The sequence below is a fragment of the Lonchura striata genome, chromosome 5 (assembly GCF_050655825.1).
Source record: "Lonchura striata isolate lonStrDom1 chromosome 5, ASM5065582v1, whole genome shotgun sequence".
Lineage (NCBI taxonomy): Eukaryota > Metazoa > Chordata > Aves > Passeriformes > Estrildidae > Lonchura > Lonchura striata.
In genome coordinates, this window is record NC_140707.1 from 59,376,041 (window position 1) to 59,397,923 (window position 21,883).

At 35.5% G+C, this 21,883-nt stretch overlaps 1 protein-coding gene across 6 annotated transcripts in view; it reads right to left on the minus strand.

The window, feature by feature from the left end:
• Positions 1 to 21,883, minus strand: part of DICER1 (dicer 1, ribonuclease III) — a 63,105-nt gene that overhangs the window by 38,264 nt on the left and 2,958 nt on the right. For 5 of the 6 annotated variants that reach the window (XM_021549683.4, XM_085580680.1, XM_031504918.3 and 2 more), the window contains exons 2-3: positions 6,943 to 7,008; positions 5,943 to 6,043 (exon numbers count right to left, since the gene is read on the minus strand). The gene's annotated coding sequence lies outside the window, so the exon portion shown is untranslated. Of the gene's footprint in view, positions 1 to 5,942; positions 6,044 to 6,942; positions 7,009 to 10,502; positions 10,528 to 21,883 lie in introns of those variants that run through there. The other variant, XM_085580681.1, reaches the window with a different exon arrangement.

Consider the following 21,883-nt stretch of genomic DNA (forward strand, 5'->3'; position numbering starts at 1 on the left):
GTTATTATTTTTAAATTAAATATTATAATCTGGACCACGTCTACACACTGATATTGAACTAGTATTAAATAATTATAGGAAGCTCTGAAAAAAAAGAGATTAAACCAATTATCTCACTTTCCATCTCGGGTATATACTGTAAAATAAAGACAAGGCAATACATAGAACTACATGATCGCTCCTCCTGCAGAGTCAGAAGTAATTTCACTTTACAGTAAGTGGTCAGATAAAGCTTTGTCTCAATACCTTTAAGTGGCAGGGGAAGCCCTGAAGGACAGTGTGGCTAAGATGAAATAGCATTATACACACAGCTCCATTGTAAAAACGTATTTATCTTTTGTAGACAAACATTCAGTAGTAAATGCTACTTAGTGAACAAGGATAAATGTAACTTCTTGAATTTAAGGTCAGCAATAAACCTACTTCCCCCAACAAAAATGTCCCTCTTTAATACACAAAGTGTGTTGATACCACTGGAATATTGTCTGATATTTTTATTTGGGTGTTACCAAATTTGGGTGATAGTGAGAAGATTCTAGAAAGAAAAGATGTCTTAAAATTCTAAAAAAAAACTCAAAATGAATGAATGTGCATTTCCACAGGATGTAGTAAAGAACATGCCTGACATTTTATGTTTTTACAGTTGCTTTAGGATGATCTCCAAACTCACAGCCACCTTCCCATTTACTTTTCACTCCTGTAAGTTACTATTTGAGCCCAAGTATTTCAGATTACCTAGACAGATAAAATGGATCAATATTGCTTTATTTAGCTGCAAATAAAGAACAACAGTCTACACAAATCACAAAGTAAGTATTATGTCATTATTCATTTCAGTTGTAATACAAAAAAAAAAGACTCCTGTAGATTCTTAAATTGCTTCTACGCATTTCAAAGAATGCATACAAGCACATGCAGATTCTAACAATGCAACTATAGCAATAGTTTTATAGCGTGTTCTAATCTGGCAAAATTAAAGATGTTTTGGTTCATTCCCTCCTTGGAACTAGCAGCTGTTCCTCCACTGGGACTCAAAAGCTTTGGGTCATAGGATACAGCTGGCAGGAAAGATATAGTCATCACAGAACAGTTTAGGTGTTGTACACCTGCATGTAGCAACCTGATCATCCTTGATATTCTGATCTACTGAGTGTTCACACATCAAATGTACTTGATGTTTATCAGTATGTGACTGATAGATTAAATCAGACACACAGCAAGGACAGTAGCATGGCACACAATCTCCAACAGACACCAGCAGAAAACATCAGAAAACTCTGGGCACTACTAACTTTAGTGAAACTTTTGTATGAACTGACAGCTTAGGTGCAGGAGGAACAGGGAAGAAGGGAGAAAAAAAAAAGCAGGGAAAGGTGTCACCCCCAACACCTCCTTCTCCAAGCTTATAGATGAAGCTGTCCTTTAATATATATAGGTTCTCTTTTTGTATTCCAGTGTCTGGAAGCACAAATTAGTAACACAATCAAAAAAAATCCTTAGAATCATAGAATGGTTTGGGTTGAAAGAAATCTTAAAGTTTGTACAGTTCAAACCCCCTTGTAGTGTTTGAAGAACACAAAGGTCTTTTGCATAACTGTAGTATTTTATTGAAACAGTCTCTACTTACACAGAGCAACTAGTGAAAAACAACCATGTTCTTTTTGTTTAAAATGAGAGCTCACTGTGGTGACAATTGCTAGAATACACCAGAGGAAAAAAATCCAAACATTTTCTATAGTAAAAGCTGAAGATGATTCCTCAATCACTCTTGTACATAAGTTCAGACACTTCAGTTATTAATAAATCACTTTAGGAGAGCAGCTCCTCCTCTTTGTTTACTGTTTCTTCTGTCCTGTGTTTCTTTTTCAAATGATAAATACAACGTTGGAACATGTAAAACAGCTATATAACATCACCAAAAGGGAATTATGGAGAGAAAACCAATCTTATTTTAAAAGGCTGCTAATAAAAAAACAATTACATGATCTAGTATTACAAATAATTCACTTCTTTTGCTGTGTACCTAATAACAATGATACCAGTTTAGCTATCCTGCTGTAAGAAGCAAGAGCATTTATGCTTACATATTGCTCCAGCTTTATCTGGAAAGGCTGTGAAACAACATATATTCTGAACTACAGCTTTGGTTTCTGTATACCAAAACACCATTGTGTGCCACTGCAATCACACCTGGGTTGAGCTTGCATGAGACACAACATATTTGAAAGAACATATAGAGCAAGGGAATTTAAGCTAAATCAGGTAAAAAGAAAAAAGTTATCTTCTCAAATCCATGTTTCTTTCTGCTATACTAAAGTTTCCTAGTCCTGGCCCTCATTTCTATAATTTGTACTGGAAGTATATAACATCTGACAAGATCAATGTCAACATTATTATGGGAGTAGGCCAGAATAATGCAGTAATTGTATCATTCTAGAGTCTCTATTTCAATAGCAAGGAAAAATATTAAGTTCTTTAATAAAAGAAAAGCAGAACAGGATCATCTAGAAATAAAAAGAGAAAGAACACATCTACTTGAAGAACAGATTTTAAATTGAAAACATCTGAGATGTAAGCACATATGTTCAGAATCTGTGGACAGAAAACTGAATATGAGCTAACTGAAACTAGCTAACAGTGAAGCATAACAAAAAGCCAAACTATCCTGCTCAGCCAGTGTTGGGTAACAAAGATACTTGCTTAAGATGTTCCATCTTTGTCCACTGCATTATTTTGAAATCTGATAGAACAGGAAACTAAGAAATTGCTGAAGCTGAATTTGGAGTGAGAAACACCTGAAGCAAATCATACTTCCTGTGACTCTAGTCTAGTTATGGAAGCTGGATAAGGCTCAAGCTTATTTGTTCTACTTGAATAATAGTGAAAGTTCCAGTTTCATGGCCACCAATCTTGAGAGTTTTAAGAGCAGAATTCACAACCTAGAGTTCTTATTTTAATGCACATTTATGTGAACAGATACTGAACTGTAGGGCTAAAATTAACCCCTTATTCCATTATTTAAAGAACTGCTTTTCAGAAAAATATACAATGTTGGAAATGAAGCCAACAATATGCAATAGCAATTTTTTCCAGTCTTCAATAAATCTGGAACTATGGTGTAGGTTTTTCAGTCACATGACTATATCCAATTTGAAGCCATCCCCTGGCACGCAAAAAACTCAAGGCTTACCGCACTAAGGAATACAAGCCAAACCAACCAGAGGCTTCACCTGGAATGAGACATCCTGGATCCACTCCTGCTTGGATTACAGTTTAAAACATTTATGGAATGACACTGAGGTACACAAAGACAGTAGTGTCCTGGGGATGCAACTTTCAAGTTTTTACCACCATTTGTGAGCATAGTTTGTGCTGTATTCATAAGTTAATGCAAAACTATAATCACCTCCAATTAGCAACAGAATTTTCTTACTGCCATTTGCAGTCTATTAATTTGCTTTCTCTACTGATTTGTAAATACGTACCTAATGTAATCCTTGTCATACAAATATTATTTCTGATGCTTTAGAATTTCATCTTTGTTCTGGAATGTCTAATTTATCATCTAAAAACACTCTCGGCATCAGCCAAAACAAGTTAGCCTCAAGAGGTAAAAACAATCCATTTACTCTAAAGGAAATAAACAACAATTTATAAAAAACTATGAATAGAACCTTGCTGCTTACATATTCTCTTACATGAACACTTGAAGAGTTGGAATGCAGTTTCTTTATAGCACTTTCTATGTTCAAGTGCGACATGAAATATTAACTTGCTGAATGATCTAACACAGAGAATTCTTACTTGGGTAAAGGAGGACCAAATAAAAAGAAAAATGTAAAATATTATAAGTATGAAATACAGAGTAGAAAATGAATGTAAATGTTAATACACAAAATGTAAAATGTCACTGAGAATGTTCCACACCAACTCGCACTGTAAGCATTCAGAGGCAAGAAATGGTTTTGCATCAATTCAGGTGAATTTGCAATATTGGTTTCTAAGCTTTCTTTTAAAAGAAGTATATTTTTTAAAAGGATTTGACTTTTTCAGTGACGGCCCAGAAGAGCACACTATATCTTCCAGAAAAAGAAGACTATTTTTTTAATATTACTCTTGCAACTTTAGTTCTCTTAAGAGAATTTAAAATCCCAAATCAAATACCCTCAGTTTTATATGCCAAAAACAGAAGTCCAAAAGTCAAACATCAAACTGTCAATATTACTCAGCAAGAGGAATCTGAAATCTCTTTTATATTGTGCTCTCTTTAACACAGAACATATCTTATGAGACATTCTTTCTTTCTCATCCTTCAAAGATTTTTATCCCATACATTGCCTAACAGCAATTTTTACATTTGGTTTTACAATATTCTTAAATTTAAAAAAAAAAAAGTATGTATTTCAGATGTGCTCCTTTCCAAGAATGGAATGAGTAGACGCTTACAAAGCTCTAATGTAAATACTCCTTTAAACACCATCTTCCCCAGTTTCCCTAACACAATCAGAAATATACCCTGTGAATATTCATTTTGACTACAAAAATCCTATTTTTTCTAGTCTTCTGATACATAACCAGTCAAACACTAGTCTTTAATAGCCTACCAAGGCATACCAGCACAATGATAGCTGCTTTCTGTTGATTAGGAAATGTTTTGTTACAGAGCTTATTAAAACAAAAGTTAAATTCAGGCTCTACATCTGGATGAGCTGATTCTGAAGCACTTCTTCAAGCAGTAGAACAGTTAACAGGTGAAATTCCTGGCAGACACCTCCTAAATGTCTGCTTGTAGGAGAGAAATGGAGTACAAGATGACACTTAACAGACTCAGAAAACCACTGAAGTCCTTCATGAAGTGTTCATTATGACCAAACCTGGACTTAGGGCAAAAGTCTACACTCTGTGTTGCAATCAGTCCACCTCAACCAACAGAGCCAGCAAGTCATCATTCATATAGCAGCTGAGCATACAGATAAATGCAAAAGGACTAGGCCAATATTTATCAGAATAACACACACAGGCTGCAGGGCATTTACAAGTAAAGCAATACAATGCAAAAACAAAAATCGGTTTTACAGCACATTTCTAGTGACTCCAGTGCATGAGGCATTCAGAATAAACATTCAGTAAGGGGTTATTTCTCCTTCAGAATACAGACATGCAGCCAGAGTCTGGAACAAACTTTCATTTTTTAAAATGATGTGTACAAGGCCAGTGCAACAATCCTAACTATGCAGTTGCTTAATCAGCACTGTAGAACTGGTGCTATGCAAACTCCTTTCACCTCCCTAACGCAGATGACAAAAGATAAAGCATGAAGTATATGGATCTAAGATGCAAGGCAAGGTGAGCACAGCGGAACTAAATACATTTCTGTCTTCCCTGTTTTCAAAGCACAATTTTCTGCTATGTAGTTTTAATCAGATAGCCTCTTTCCCTATTTTTGCTGAACTCTTATTTCAAACTGAAGCATACTATTGAAACTAAGACCTTAATTTACCTGTAATTTCTTTTCCTAACCATTTACTTTGTATCTCCTATCTGGAACAACATATGAATTCAATTCTAATTCTAACCCCTTGTGCCAACCCCCTTTTTTTTTTTAAAGCTGATCATATTTCACCAACACAACCTCATTTGAATATAAGATCCACAGGAAAAGCACACACATCCTTATAAAAAACTGAACAGATTTCTATTCATAGTAAGCTTCATAAGAAGTATCAAGGCAAGAGTTTCATGATAAACATCCAAACTTCTATGAATAAAATGCAGTAGCTACTTTCATTTTTCTTTCCAAAGAAATTCAGTCAATTTCTATAAACTCACATATGGAATTTACTTTACTCTATGGCTCTGAGGCATCTTTAAATATAAAAGAGAAGAACACAGTGCAGTGATACATCAAAACCCGCTACTCTCATGCTACAAAGCAGTCTTACCGTTTTAATTTCCACAGTCTCTGTGTTTATGCTTCCTGAACTGCATTTTGACATCATGGTATCAGCTTGCAGATTAATCACATAATTTGTAATCCTTGACTCTTAAAAAGAACAAGAACAAAAACTTATGAACTATAAAAATTATTTTAAAAGGGAACTACAATAGCAAGATTAATTGTGATAATTCATCTGCTTAAAAACATTTATATGTGTTGAGCTTACAACACAACTTGCTGACAGAAACAAACTATTTAGGTTCACTCTGAACATGAATAATTTTAGTTTACTATCAGAACTTAGTTAAATGTGCACATACTTCCCCAGTTCTATTTCCAGGTTATTTTCATTAATTACTAGCTCATGTGGGAAATACATAACTAGAGTGCTTGATATAAATTGCTATGGTTTGTGTAATTGTACTGCTTTTTCCATTCACATGTATTTTCACTTTGAGTTAAGACATTGAAAAAATCAGAGTTCAAGCTTCTTTAAACTATTTCAATTAAAAACTGCAAGAAATACAGTCAACTCATGAAAAAGCAACACCTATTTCTCTCATTGCACACTAGTCTTTTAAGTAAAAGTACTGTGCGCTTAAGATGATGATTTAAAATAAATAGTAAAATAAAAGTAAAATCCAGAAGTATACAAATTCATGTTAGTGAATTTCTAGATATATTAGCAAAATACAGATATTATATATTTATACTGAACATATTAAATATACACATACATAAAACTACAACTTAAAGCAAAAATACTGTATTTCAGCAGATCTAGAGTGATCTAAAAGCTATAAAATAAAAAATTTGCACAACACACATATCTAAAAGTGTGAGTTTTGCCAGACCTAAAAAGAGATTGTGAAGTCCAATTTTTTTAAATCAATACTGAAAACTTAAACACAAAATGGCTCTTGATGAAAATTTCTCCTCCAATCAATTCCATAAAGTTAACAAAAAGGACACTCCCAAGATTAGTTCAGTATGTTCATTTTTACCTCAAACGCTGATGCTGAGCTTTCCCAGAGTCTCCAATCCTGTAATTTTGTTTCACCCTAGGTAACCTAAAAGGCAACATAAAGAGAGCATTTTACCATGAACTGCCATTAAAATCAAGTGTGCCATGTGGTAGTCTGCTTTCTTGCATTTTAATATTTAGCAAGAGCACATGGTCCTCCAAAATCTAACTATCATATGCCCCTTTTTAGCTAGGGATACAGTCAGTATCTGAAAGATCAGCCTTAAGTGCTCAGGAGATATTTGCATGTTTTGTTTTCTCTGCTAAAGTAATTGCTAGCTAAGGCCAACGAGATTGACAGCTTTTCTCCCCTGCACTCCATGCATGTTTCACCTAACACAGTAGGGAAATCCAGAAGAAAATTATTATTCAACACATTTAAGAGAGAGATCCAAAAGAATGTTTTTCCAGAAAACAAAGTAAACCGTTATTATTTTATTTTACAAGAATACAAAAGGAATGCAGCACAGAAAATCTGATGGATACTGCATTCATGCACAAAATAAACTGACAAAAAATGAATTCCCTGGGCTACATTCAAAATTTGTGTTTGCAGCATACATAAATATATTCTTTATTTTCAGCACAAAATACAGCAAATTGCTTCTAAGATAGTAAGTAGAACTTAAGATTTATTATAGCATGTTCCTGTTATGTCTACATTATTCCTTTATTCACTACCTCTAAATATGAACCAAGATATATATTCCATTGAACCAGAAAATAATCTAACAACAGAAAACTGCCACATTCACGGTAAAAATATAGAAATACACTCCACTCTCTATATAATTGCAAGAAAAGCTGAAGGGAACAATGCAGCCTTTGGATACCCCAGCAAAAAGCAAACACGAACAGAAAGAAAGGTTCAACCTTCCTCAGTAAAGCTACTGCCACGTGTGGCTTAACAGAGCAAATTTACTTTACTGCCAAATCGCAGATGGCAAACACAAAGCAGAGACCAGTAGGTAAGATCTGAGAACCAAAAAAAGCATATAAATCTAATTCTCCACCAGCACAACCGCTTCCCTCGGCACGGGGAAGCCAGAAGACCTCTGCTCGAATCAATGGATCGGCGGGCAGGATTTACAGTAGGCCGAATGCATGCCAACCCAAAACCAGACAGGCCACATTCCTGAGATGCAGTCAAGGTCTAGCACAGAGCAGCAGCGTCTATGCCATTAGCATCTAAACGGCGCTGCTGCACCGCCCCAGACAAAGCCGGGCGCGATCCTGCCCCGGCGGGCCGCGGGCACCTGCCCCGGCCACGGCCCGGGACAGCGGCCCCGCCGGGGCTGAGCACCGCCCGTGCGGCAGCCGCAGCCGGCAAGACACCTTATACCACATTAAAAGAGTTTTATTTTGCTGTATAGTTTCCGTGGATCTTGTCAAAAACAAGCGAAAAACACAAAAAGGAAAAATCAGCGGCATTTTAGAAACCTGATTTTTAGCAATATCAATGCCTTTATGAAATAGCAAGGCTCCTCCTTTTTTTAAATGTCACTTTTTCTTTTAAGAGTTCAATATTCATGTATTTTATTAACAGGTAGAAAGAAACCGTTCTAAGATAAGCAGACCACAAACAAAATGAATACTCAAAGCACTAACAATAGAAATCAGTTCCTACAAAGACATCAAGAGAAGCATCCAAGAAGTGACACAGCAGGCACTTCTGCAAATCTCCAGTGCTCTAGAAATCTGCAAGCAACCACAAGCTACTTCTGCAAATCCCAGCCAAAATCTTCAAGTAGCTTGGCTATTTGCTACTGAAACACTACTAATGCAAAAATCAAGTATCCAAATATATCAGAGAATAAAGAACATATCAACAGGTTTTATTTTTATTTTGTGGGTTTGTAATTCAGTCCTTGAAAATAATTAAATTCATATGACACCTAACTTATTATTAAAAAAGGATGGTCAGAAAAAGGAGAACTGAAATTTACAATAGAACATTTGCTGTCACACTATAAGCAACAGGTGAATCTGAAAGACTACCAAGGCTCTTGCTCTTCAACATCTTTGACAATTTGAAATTAAACAACTAGTCCCTAGAACAATTAAATTATTATTGAAACCATTAACAACTTGAAAATGAAGTTATTTTGTAGTAAGTTCTATGCAACTGGCCTCTTAAATCACATTATTTAATGAATATTTGCCTAAATTAAATTAATGAATATTTGCCTAAATAATGAATATTTAGGCAAATACAACTGAATTCCAGCATGAACCAAGTCCTGCATGATCTTTAGGGGCTAAGGTAAAACCTGCGTTTATGACTGGGAAGAAAAAGTACATCTGGGGTAGCATCCCACCTCAATAATCACAGCTGGTCACAGATGCTGAGGACAGGGGGAAGGGGTGACTACAGAACAGGACGTATCTGTTCCTTCTTTTTGTTATTCCAGAAACTTAGTATTTCAACTATTTTTCTTTGGTTTATTATCGTACAAACAATAAAGTTACATCAGAAGCAATAGTACAAACTCCCTACTGCCTCAGATAAATGTGAAAGCAAAATACTCTTTCACATCTAAGGACCTAAACCTGCATGGAAGTCAGGAAAAAAAAATTACACTCAAGACAGACACCTCTCTAAATATAAAAAAATCTGAACTATACAAAAAGTCTGAAACACATTTATTAGGTTTAACAGCAGTTAGAATTAAATTATGCCACATATTTGAGGGTTTTTTACCGCATAGGAAAATTGCAGCTCGATGTGTAATTTATGGGTAACTATAATATCGGTATCACAAGTAGGGATAACTGTGAATTTATTTATCATTTGGTCATTTACTTGGGTACCAAATTATTTACTTGTGATGATTTAGTTAATTTAAAGGTTATGTTCAAGCTTTTCAGGCACTTATGGCTTTCTACAGGAAGGCAATTAAGCAGACATTAGAGCAGGGATTTTTCTCTTCCCCAATTTGGGGGCAAGCTGTGAGGCAAGTACACTTCCAAAGCATTAATTATTCTTGCTTTGGATAAGTAAAAGCCGCAGCTGTCCCCTGAATATAACCCCATGTGGAGACTTCAATCCCATTATTTGCATAAACATAAACCCTTTCTCTGCATGGGGCTGAAAGTCAAGCTCCTCAAAACATGGGTATTCAACAGTTCACTGTTACTACTGTGCCACAACACCCAAAATTACTAAGTTCCCTACTTCACAAAAGGCTTTCTCTGAAGTCAGTAATTGTATGATGCAAGGCCAGCAGACATTTGGATTGTAAATCAAGCTCTAAAACTTCTACCAATTCTAAAATGAGAGTCCACATCCACTGCACTCAGCCATATCAATTTATGTACCACCCAAGAATCAGCGTTCAAATTTTAGCCCTAGTTTCAAAAAAAAAAACACCAACAAACAAAAAAAGTATTTATCATCAATGGTAAATCAAACCAGCTCTTCCTAGCGCAACCTTAAAATGTGTACTTTATGTCAGATAGCACATTATTTACACCACATTTTATGCTTTGTTGTTCTTAATTTCATCCTAAAAAAGAACAACTTCTCACCAGTTACACTACCTGGCTTCACATGGCCTTTCCCTGAAGCAAACTTGTAGGCACACTACTGAAATTTTCTTCAATGTGAAACTGGGATGAAGTCAGTATTAAATTAATAAAAATATGTAGTACAAAGAAACTTTTTTCCTCACAAATTTAGAAGACATTCAAAGCTCCTCAGCTGTCACAGAATTCACCAGAGGAGAGGAAAAAAAAACCTGCAACAACCAAAAAACATACCTGATTATTTTTTTGAAGGAAAATACGTGATTAACTTCCAAGACATTTCCATAGGCGCACTAGGTTGCTCTTTTTTGTCTTTTTTTTTGTTGTTTTGTCTTTGTTATTCTTTTGGAAAATGTAATATGTAAAAGTGAAGATGCTACCCAGGTAGAGTCAACACCCCTGGAGGTGTTCAACAAAATGTGTAGATGTGGCACTTACGGACATGATTTTGTGTGGACTGAGCAGTCTTACATTGATAGCTGGATTTTAGGGGTCTTTTCCCTAAATCATATTGAATTCTACAATCCAATGAAAATGCTCTGTGGCAAACCAAAAGTGTTGCAAGGGCTCTCACACAAGATATGAGCAGAAAAAATGTGCATCACATAAAATGATCTGACTTAATTCCAAAGTGGAGAAGATATAGTTATTTCCCCCTATGTAAATACATGTGCTCAGACTAGAACATGAGCATTCCTTCTCATTCTTTACAGTTAAATATAAGACTTCAGCAGCTCTTATTAATTAACAACTTTATCTTTTAATGCAACCTTTATTCTTCAATATTGTCAAATATTGGCATACTGTTTGGGGTTGAAAAATGGTGAGAAGCCATAAATATTACATTTCACCAGTATCATGCTTCAAGCCTCATGCAGCAATTTTGTATCACAGGTTATCTGTAGCACTGTTGACCTTCCAGAACAACTGACAATAGCGAAACTGAATCAAAAATATTCAACAATTTACTTGGTAAAAAGGTAGTGACAGAAGAGCTGAAGTCCTTATTTAAGGTAAAGTGGTAAAAAATACCTACGAGATGAGACATGTTTGCTCTGTGTACTGTCAGTCCTGAGCTATCGGAAGGAAAATCCGGAACGATTTGCACAGACTTGAGGACTTTCTCTTGTGCTAAGTAACTCTAAAAGCTTTTTATTGTCAATTAAAGCTTCTTTTTTAACAGATGTCTTCAATCAAATTCTTAGGTTTAGGAGCAAATATGGAATCCCAACTGAATTTGAAAAATAAAAATATTTAAGATCCACAAAATGCAAGGTGCACAGTTTCTGTTCCCCAATATGTGGGGTCATAGGTATCTACATATTTACTGAGAAGCTTTGTATTTCCTTTCCTTCTCTGAAAGTTTTTCATATTGTGATCAACCATGAAAGCTGGAACAAGGTCAAACATATTTCACTGCTAGCAGAGAAGGTGGTTTAACCAGTTCATGAAGGTCCCTTAGCTCAAATCCTGTTGCAAGGAAGCACCACTAAAGCAGTGCAGAGATCCAAATCAGACCCATTCCTGATTCATCCATCAATCTTCCACAGTAGCAGAACAAATTCAAGACAAAAAAGAATAAATTGAGATAATATATGTATTCTTGAGAGAATTTTATGAATGTATATTGATAGTTATCTTTCCCTAATGCCAAATGTAGATTACAGTTCACTGCAGCTTTAGTCCTATTTTCAACGTTAGGTCTGCTCATAACATAGTGGTGGGTATTCTTAACTATGTGGGTTAAAAAAAAAAAAAAAATCTAAGTTGTTCCTCCTCACTGAATGGTAACAAAAGATTCAAAACCTGAAATAAGCTGTTTTGCTACAACGATCATTAAAAAAAAAAAAAAAAAAAAAAAAAAAAAAAAGAGGTAAGGAGGCATGAAGGTGGAGGTAATTTTTAACCTTTCATTTTCCAGAATGGAGAGAGAGCTATTCCTGCATATATACAAAAGCATCCCCAGATATGCAAAAGACAGGACTGCTCCAGACATTAAAGAAGTCGTGGTTTACTGGATACAGTATTTACCGAATACTCATTTAATGATTATAGAGGTAATTTAGAAGATAAGAGAAATGAAATTATTGTTAATTCCATTTTCTATACTAATATCTAAAATTACTCATGCCTGAGAATGTTTTAAAGGCATTAAGTCCCCGTAAATGGTGCAGTTGAGGGCTTCTGACACTATGTTTGGTTCTGGAAGCAACATAACTAAGTTATTATAATATTAAATCTGTCAATTAACTCTCTGCTAAGCACAACTCAGAATTAATATATTCCTATATTTGTTTCTATTCTGGTCCCCGTTTGTATTGTTGACACAATGTTACATTAAAAAAGCACACATATGTACACGACACTAGTCCAAGTCCACAGCCATCAGGTGAAGATAGTTCCTATCTTCTGTAATACTGAAATAGACAGGACTTTAATTCAGTCAGTTGTGAACTGCATTTTCAGAGCAAACACATACATACAAGTTTGAATAGAGACTCTTGCCTAAAACCAACACAGCAGATTTATTCAGTATTACCAGCTCCACAAATCTTGGTTATCAAAAAATAGAAAATACAAAGCAAAAGAAAGATTCCTTCCTGTTCTTATCACATTAGTTGTAGTTTGCATCCATGTTGCCAAACCATCAATTATTATGCCTGGTATCATCTAATTACCAGAAGTACAGTAGTTTGATTGCAGCAACATTAAGTAGCCAACATCAAGCAACTATGAGCAAAAACTGAGATGATTTCTTTATTCAGTAGTTCTCAATTTTCAGAAGAAAATGCAGCCAAGTTCTGTGAAGCTGACTGGCAGCTACATTGGCAGAGCCTGGACTACCCCCCCTTTCTGCTGTTGCTGCGCTCAGCTTCTACTCTGGATATATTTAAAGACCTACTAGAAGAAAACAGTAACAGCCTGGCAGGTACATTCCTGGTGACTAACAAGGAACGACCTGGAAAGGACAAAAGAATGAGATGAGCAGTAGAACACATCTCCACCATTCTGAATGGGGGAGACAAAACTCAAATTCACATACAATCTCAGACAGTTACCAGTGTATCACTCCTCCAGTCTGGGCAGCTCTGCCACACCTCAATTCTTTCACTTAATGATGAGTACTGCATTAACAGTACTTTCTTACCCTCATTTATTCTCACAGTACCCTGCAGATGACCAATTCCAGCAGGTCAGACTATGTTTCTCCAGAGGTCAATCAAACCCAGACTCTCTGAAGACATCCATGAAGCAACACAGAAGTGAAGGGCAGCTGTAATAAACACACAGGCTGGCTGGATCAAAAGAAGCACTGGGAGCATGCAAGTGACAAAGAACTCGACCAAGTTATGAGGTAATTAAAGGAAAGGTGCAAGTTTCTAGAAGCAAACCAAAAGAGACATGAATGCAATGAACCATTTGGAAAACCAGAGATATTTCAGATTTAAAAAAAAGAAAAAAAAACAACCAAAAACCCCCAAACCTTACTAGAAGTCTTTATATACCAAATAATTTCTTTAACAAGGAATAATCAAGCATTTTAAAGTTAATTACTCTACCATTAATACGCCAATACAGCTAGTCCCATTAAATCAGAGGCATTAATATCCTCAATTTTGATGTATATTGGTAAACAACCCAGATTTATACTAGGAAAGCTTACATCTAGGGTTATCATAAAATTACCCAATTACTTCAGAACCTACATTGTTTTTCTAGCTTTCCTTAGAAATAACTGCATCCATATAGATATCATTTAGGCTGATTCACAACACAGGCATCTGACTAATTAGAAGAATAGCATTACAGCCATCATTGCAGTAATCACACCATTATCCTTATTGTTTTACTGAATTATGTAGAACAACTTTCCCCCTGCATACTATCATGTATTTGGAAAGAATTTGTAACTCAATGAATGCAAACAAACTTTTATAATAAAAGTTGAAATTATTCAGAATAAATATTTAAATACAAGTGACTTTCAATTTCATTGACTAATCATTTGCTTTTATCAGTTAATGAGCAGCTTCTTTGAGTAGGCATATATATCTGCCTAAAGAAGCAGATAATTGATGATTTCCAGAATGACTTAAGCAGATTACATGTCTAACTTTCAATGGAGATTTCCCTCTTTTTCCTCAGCACTACTTTCTCAACCCTGAACAGGAAGTATCTCACTTCTCTTTAAGCAATGATTTTAAGAAATAACTTTTTTCATAATTTCCTAATTTGCAGTTCAAGCTACTTCAAATACAAATACTGGTGGGAAAAAAAAAAAAAAAAAAAAACCAAAACCAAATGACCCCAAAAAAACAACATCTAGGCCTCTAAGATGTTGTAATGGCAAAGTAGTTTTGAAATAAAATTTTAAAGGTATGTGATTTTTAAGTTAAAAATTTTTAAGTTTGACTTTGTGGCACAGACAGACGTTAGAGAAACGGAGACTAATCAACGAAAAGGAAAAGCACCTTAAATCCTTGTGAACAAGCTGTCACTGAGAAGAGTGACCTTATTACTCCTCTTTTAGTAGGATTAAGCATGTGGCATGTGCAGAGGTTTTACATCCCATCATTTCATCAGATCAGTATTTCAATTCAGCTTTCTCCAATATGCTTATAAAAATCTGTAACTGGTTGCACAGTCAAATTTTTCTAAAACAATCAAAGAAGAAATACATTTCTGATGTAAACAAAGAACAGGAAATTCATTTTATCACTTTTTTTTTTTTCATTTTCACTCAGCAGCAAGACAAAACACTGTATAATAAAGGCTTCCTGGTCACACCTTACCATGCATTTAGAACAGCACAGTTACACACCCTTACACACTCTTACCCTCGCTCCCATCTACCTGCTGCCTCCACAACTGTTTCCAAGTCATCTGTGACCACAGCTGAGTCAGACCCGAATGAAAGAAATCACACAGAATAAATAGTTTCTTAGATGTATTAGTCTTGTTAATTCACTTTACCATAAAACTTCAGAAACACTTCCCCCAATGAAGCTTAACAACAAATACCAGGACCTGGAGGGAAAAAGTGGGGGTTTTTTTTCTGGGCAAAAATGGCATCTAAAATGCATGTCAAACTACAGCCTAAGATACAGCCTATGCCCCTCAGATGCCTAACAGGAAAAAAATTTTGCTGCTCTGAGTAGCACCGCTGTGATCATGTACCCCCTAATTGGAATGCAATTTTTTTTTTAAATAATCTGAAGTTTTACAATTTTCTCTTTTTAATTAACTCTCTTGACAGTATTGAAATATTAATTGAAAATACTCCTGGCATTGGCTACTACTTCATATGAAAATTACACATACACTCACAAACAATATTCCTGAAGTATGTAACTAAACTAAAATTTGTAAACATTGTTTACCTTTTAAATCCAACAGGATACAAGCGTTTAGCCCACACTTAACTGTTCAACTCATAACACTGAAAAGCACATGGTTTACAGTTTGGACATTCTTGCTTAAAGATCTAATATATCCCTATGATATCCAACTACCACAGGTGCAAGGTATCACCATTTAGTTACATGTTTTAACAAAAACTGCAGTCAATTTTTAACATAAAGTTGAATTTAGCCCATGGAGAAAAACAAAAACTACCAAAACCATAGTTTGGAAAATCCCTACAGCCTAAGCCCACCCCCAGTTCTATTCTGAAGGCAAATTTATGGGGTGGGGAGAAACATCTTATTCAAGTTGGGGAGAAAAGAAACCACAAAGTTTTCCTGACTTACAAAGGTAACCCACCTCTCTCAACTACTGTTGTTACTTTTGAACTTCCCACATAATTACAAAGCAAATTTTGCTCTGGATAGTGTGGAGTCCTAAAGCTCCTGATTTCAAGTGAGCAATTACAAATCTCTACAAGGTTCATGGTAAACAACTTAGAGAGTTTTTTGGTTTTGTTTGCAGACAATGATGGTTGGCTTCAGAGGCTCTGTTTCTTTTAAATTAGGACAATGATTTCCCCTTCCCGCACTAAAATGGAAACACTGAATTTTGAAGAGCGCTTGAAGCTATTAATTATACCCAAGATCTTGAACGTATAATTTAAAAAAAATCTCACCCCACCACTTTTATAAGAATGGAAAACTGGATAGAGGAAAATATTAATTTCTAATAAAATGTAATAACTTGAAGTTATCAAGTCATTGATTTGATCTAATTGTATTAATGTCTTGGAACATATCCTCACTACATTTGAGGCAAAAAAGAAAATAAGTCCTAGAATTTTAAGTAGTTTCTTATACGGATTCCTAACTATGGAGTCATAACTACAAATCACCACTAGGTAAAAATGAGAGGTTTTAATCTAGGCATAACTTCAGATGTGAATTTTCCAAGTCAACAGCTAGACTAAGTGTTCCATCTGGATTACTGAACTGATTGTAGTTACTTTTATTAAAAAGTTGTTCATATCTCAGAATAGTACTTGCAAAAGAAGTTTCGTTAAATCCAATTGGTTTTTAATTTAATTTTCATAGCATAATTTTCCCCTCACTTTGGTTCTTATCCTTGATTTACCACAGCTGTTTTTTATACACAAACCCACAAAACTACTGTCATAACACACTTGTTTATAACAGCAGCTATTAACAGTAAATGAGAAAGTACAAAGCCAATAAAAACATGGTACAATTATTTCAATTAATTAGTGGGAAGTAGTAGTTTCAGATTGGTTTTCATGAGACTGTAGGTCCAATCTGATGACAACCTAATGCTCAGTGAAGGAACCCCATGGCAACTGCTCCTTCCCTTCTCTAACAGCTTTGACACTTGTCTGACTCTCTGGGAGAAAAATAGCTCAGGACAATATAACCAAGTACATAACAATATAACTTGCCTTGACCTAGTCAAGTTTTCTACTTGCTCAGCAAGCTGAATTAAGTAGTTGATATGGATCAGAGGAGTATTAGAGCTGCCATGAGGAGGAGGTTGTCATCCACTTTGACAGCCACTTCAACGCCTTCATTACAGAAAACAAGGAAATTGGATTCAACAGTTTTTTGAGTGTGCAATTTAAAATCAGACACCAGCTTCTCTTGTCTCTTGCCAACTCCTGCTGAACTGTGTTACATTAAGATCAATAAAAATTTCAAACCCAAAACTTCTTCCTGTGTAGTCCAAAATTATGTAAATGGTGCCAGAGGAAACACCTGCAGGCAGCAGACTGCAGTAAGGTTAACCAATAAAAGGTTTTAACAACTCCTAATAGCTGGCAATGTATACGTCAGTAGCATTAGTGGCACACTACTCCAAATGCCTGCCAGAAATCAGCACCTGCTTCATCATTATGCCAGTCACTACATGCCCTAAAATCATCCAGTAACTCTGTGCAGACCCTCATCGCCCGAGGTAACAACTGGTCAGCAGACAGTTTCAACAAATCATGAATTTTGTCACTAGAAACTTATCCTGTATTCAGTTTAGGCAACACACAGTCATTAGATTACCATTTTCCAGACAACTTACTATCAATCAAGGCAGGTTTAACTTCTTAACTTCAACATAACAAAACATTAAGTATGCAAGGATTACAACAGGGAAAATTGCTCATCTCCTGGAAGTTGATCATACGTCTTTCAAAGACCCAGGGAGCTCATAAATGTCTTTGGCATTCTTTCAATTATTTTTTCAATTAAATACTTGAAGACAAAAATGCATTACTTTCCTAAAACCTACACACCTTCTCCTCCAGAGCTTCATCACCCATCATGCCTCAAACCCATTGCTTTCAAATTGCTCAGTAGGTGGTACAGCCACACTTCTGTAGTGGAAGATTTAATTAACTGAGAGCCTTTGTGACCGATTGCACAGAAAACAAACAACTTATCTATTCACTATATAAACCTATGGATATACTAGGTATACATTTCTGGAAATACCTGGATATATTTTTAGTTTTTGATTTATAATCTTTGAAAGTATACAGACAGTTTCTTGTTGCCCTATCACTTACAGTTTGCTATCTTTCTTTAGTGCCAGTAAAATCCTGAGGCTAATGCTGATAGAGCTCAATATTCTTTAGAAACATGCTTCTTCACAAGCTTTTTTTACAAGTTGCAAAAAATTTCTGAGGCAGTCCATGAGACCTTGCTGGCAGTAACTGCAGAAATAATGAAAAAGATACAAAGATAATCCCATGGCTCTCAGTAACAAGCTTCTGTCACTTCCCCCTTAGTCTCTGCCATTCATGCTGACTGTTCATTAAACTGGTAGAAAACATTCATATTCCAATTTTCCTCTTACTTTGTTTCACACAAACAGGAAAGCATATGCAGCAAGAACAAATGACAAAAACACACACATCATCTTGGGGATTCGAATAACACAGTTATAAACAGAGGTTTAAATGTGTGCTTGTTTGGGATATTTTTGCTTTAAGAAGCAGTATACTTCTTAATGCTCATTATCCATCTCCAAGAGTAATTTCATTTCTACAGTCTTGGAGGTGATTGAGATAGCACTATGTTGGACAGTTAGAACCATGAAAAATTATCTTCAGTAGCTGGGGTGAATGGAGAAGCATAGATTTTTTTCCACAAAACAAATTTCAACAGCAGTCATATCCTTTCTTAACAACTTTATGTAGCAAGTTGTCAATATAGGCATTTAACTTTAATTGAAAGATGGCAAAGGTTGTGGGTCACTAAAAAAAATTCACCAGACTTTTGCTTGTATTGTAAGCACTTTCATTTTATGTCTTTTACCAAAAACAAAAGCCTAGTAGCCATTGACCATGAAGATATAGAAAAGCACAAGTTTGTCTACTCAGAAATGCACAGCTTCAGTGAGGAATTAAATACCTTAAGATTGATCCCAGACACTAATATCCTGAACAAAGAAGATATACTATCAATTAATATTATTAATTCATAAAACTGTAGTTAGTAAGTCAGAGTAAATACATTTAAATGTTTTAAAGTATGTAGAATATAAACATCTGAAAAATGTCTTTTATTTATGCACTTGAAAGTTAAACTCAAAAGAGGAGGTGAAAACAAAAATACCTGAATTAACTTGCCAAAATTCAGTGAGAGAAGTTAGGTATTCTATGGTTTGAGTGCTGTCTAGAATTCAGATCACTTCTAAAAGTTTTTACTACAAACTACAAGGCAACTTCACCTTTATAAAGCTAAGCCTTTTTTATTCATTTCTGCTTGAACAAAAAAATATAGAGCAGAAATATCATAAAAGGCCAGTAACAGTTCAAAGAAAGTTGTAAGAAACTTGGTCTAGATCAGAAACAAAGCAGACTTTGCAAACAAAAGAGAAACATGAATTGCAAAGGTAGCCAGCCCAGACATGCTTGCATAGCCAAACCATCTCAATGGTATCAAACAAATTAACCTGAAAAAGCAAAACGTATTTACCTCACTTCCTAAGGAAAGGAGATTTAAGACTTATGCAATCAGTAAGTGGACAGGTCTAAAGTTCAAATTCAGTTTTCAAAAATAAAATTCCTAAATTCTTATACTTAAATTTTTTATTGCTACCCAGCTTACCAGCATTTCAGCTGAGGAAAGGCTGCTACATGGCTTGACAAATTATTAAGAATCAGAATCCAAAAGAGGAGACAGGCACCAGAAATCAGGTTTTAATAACTAACAATAAGGGGTTGGTTCAAACATACATTTGGGGTTAAGGGTTTTTTTTATGTTTGTGTGTGCATTTGCACAAATGGAAAAAATACAAGGATACTGATATTTAAAACAAACAAAAAAATCCCAAGGCCAGCTAAAACAGCCCCAAACTGACCACCTCTGTTTCCAGCAACGAATCCTTCAAGTCAGGAGCTACCCTGCTGCTTCTCAGATCTCTCACTCTCATTCAATGAGCCCAAAGAAATTAATTCTTTATGAAAATAACAGAACATTTAAATCATGGGCAGAAACTGATCCTGCCAGCTTACATCACAGATGTACTGAGTCACTGTCATAAAGAAAAGAAAGCATAGCAAACCAAGATTTTCTACTACCATTAGCAAAGATCAAGAGATAACTCTATTTTTTTGCCTTGGTGAGAAGGAACTCACTAGTAACACTCATGCCAACCAAAACACAGATCACAGACTGACAAGTGGACTGTACTTCAAGGAAGGGCCACAACAAGCAGTACTGAAGTCTCTTGGATCCAGGGGAAAGTGGAAAATATTGCTCTTTCTTCTCTTTCCCATCAGAGAACAGCCTTTCAACACCTCCAGCTGTGCAACAATGCAAGTAAATTCCTTGACATGAGTTTCAGTCCTCCGTTTCTTGACTGCATGATTTTGAAGGTAATAAATATAATGGAAAACTGATTTAACTAATGCAGTCTGCAATACAGAGCAGAAATAACAGGGAATTCCAAATACACTGCTCAGCACGCAAACCTGAAACATTATGTTACTAGATAAGCATGCAAGAACTATCAAAATCAAGAGTTTACCTAATATAATAACATGGCATACATTAAAGTAGGCAGTACTTTGCTCTCTAGATTAAGCCTTCTAGAATGTTTTAGTAACAGTCCTAAAGCTACTATACCCCCAGTCAATACAGTTTAGACACCAAAACTTGAAATGTCAACTAAGATTGCTACTTCAGACAAAAAATTAACTTTTAATTTTTATTATATATCAAGTTTCTTCTCTTCTGGCTTATCACAATACATATGGCACTCACAAAAGGATGAAAAAACAGATGTCAGGAAGGTGCCAAGCAAAATCATGCTTTCTGATCTACTCCAACTATTCTTAGCCTTCAGGATATAGCATTCTGAAAACACATTCCAAACATTTTATAGAAGCTCCTGTTCTACACAACGCTATGATACTTTTACTTTCTTTAAAAGTAGCACTTCCTAAAAATATCTATATAAATAAAACCAAACTTCTGCTATCAGTCTGAAGAAATTACTTGAACACATGAAGGTGATGGGATACAGATGGCCAGTGGATGGTTACAGTCAGGCACCAGGACACAGGAGCCACCTTGCTGTTCTGCCAACAACACATTCAGCGTACTCCCTAGTTTGTATTACCTACATGAGAGGGAAAAAGGTCAGAGAGAATTATGGAACAGAACAACCCATCTCAGAATGTTCTGAAGTTCTTCCTGCTGCCTAATAGTGATGCCTTTTCACTGGCCCTACAATCATGAGCCAGACACAGTTAGGTGATAAAAAGGGGTTACCTTTACAAGGATCCTTATGGGGCACAACATGCTGGATGAAAAGCACCGGAGATACACACATAACATAAAGCAGATAGGATTTTTTTATTTTTGGAAATTAGCATAACTTACAAGAATCCCCAATTAGAGACAGGTGATAAGGCAATTCCTCCCCTGGTTCTACCCTTTTCTGAAAGTCCCCCTAGGATAATAACTAATCTTTGTTCA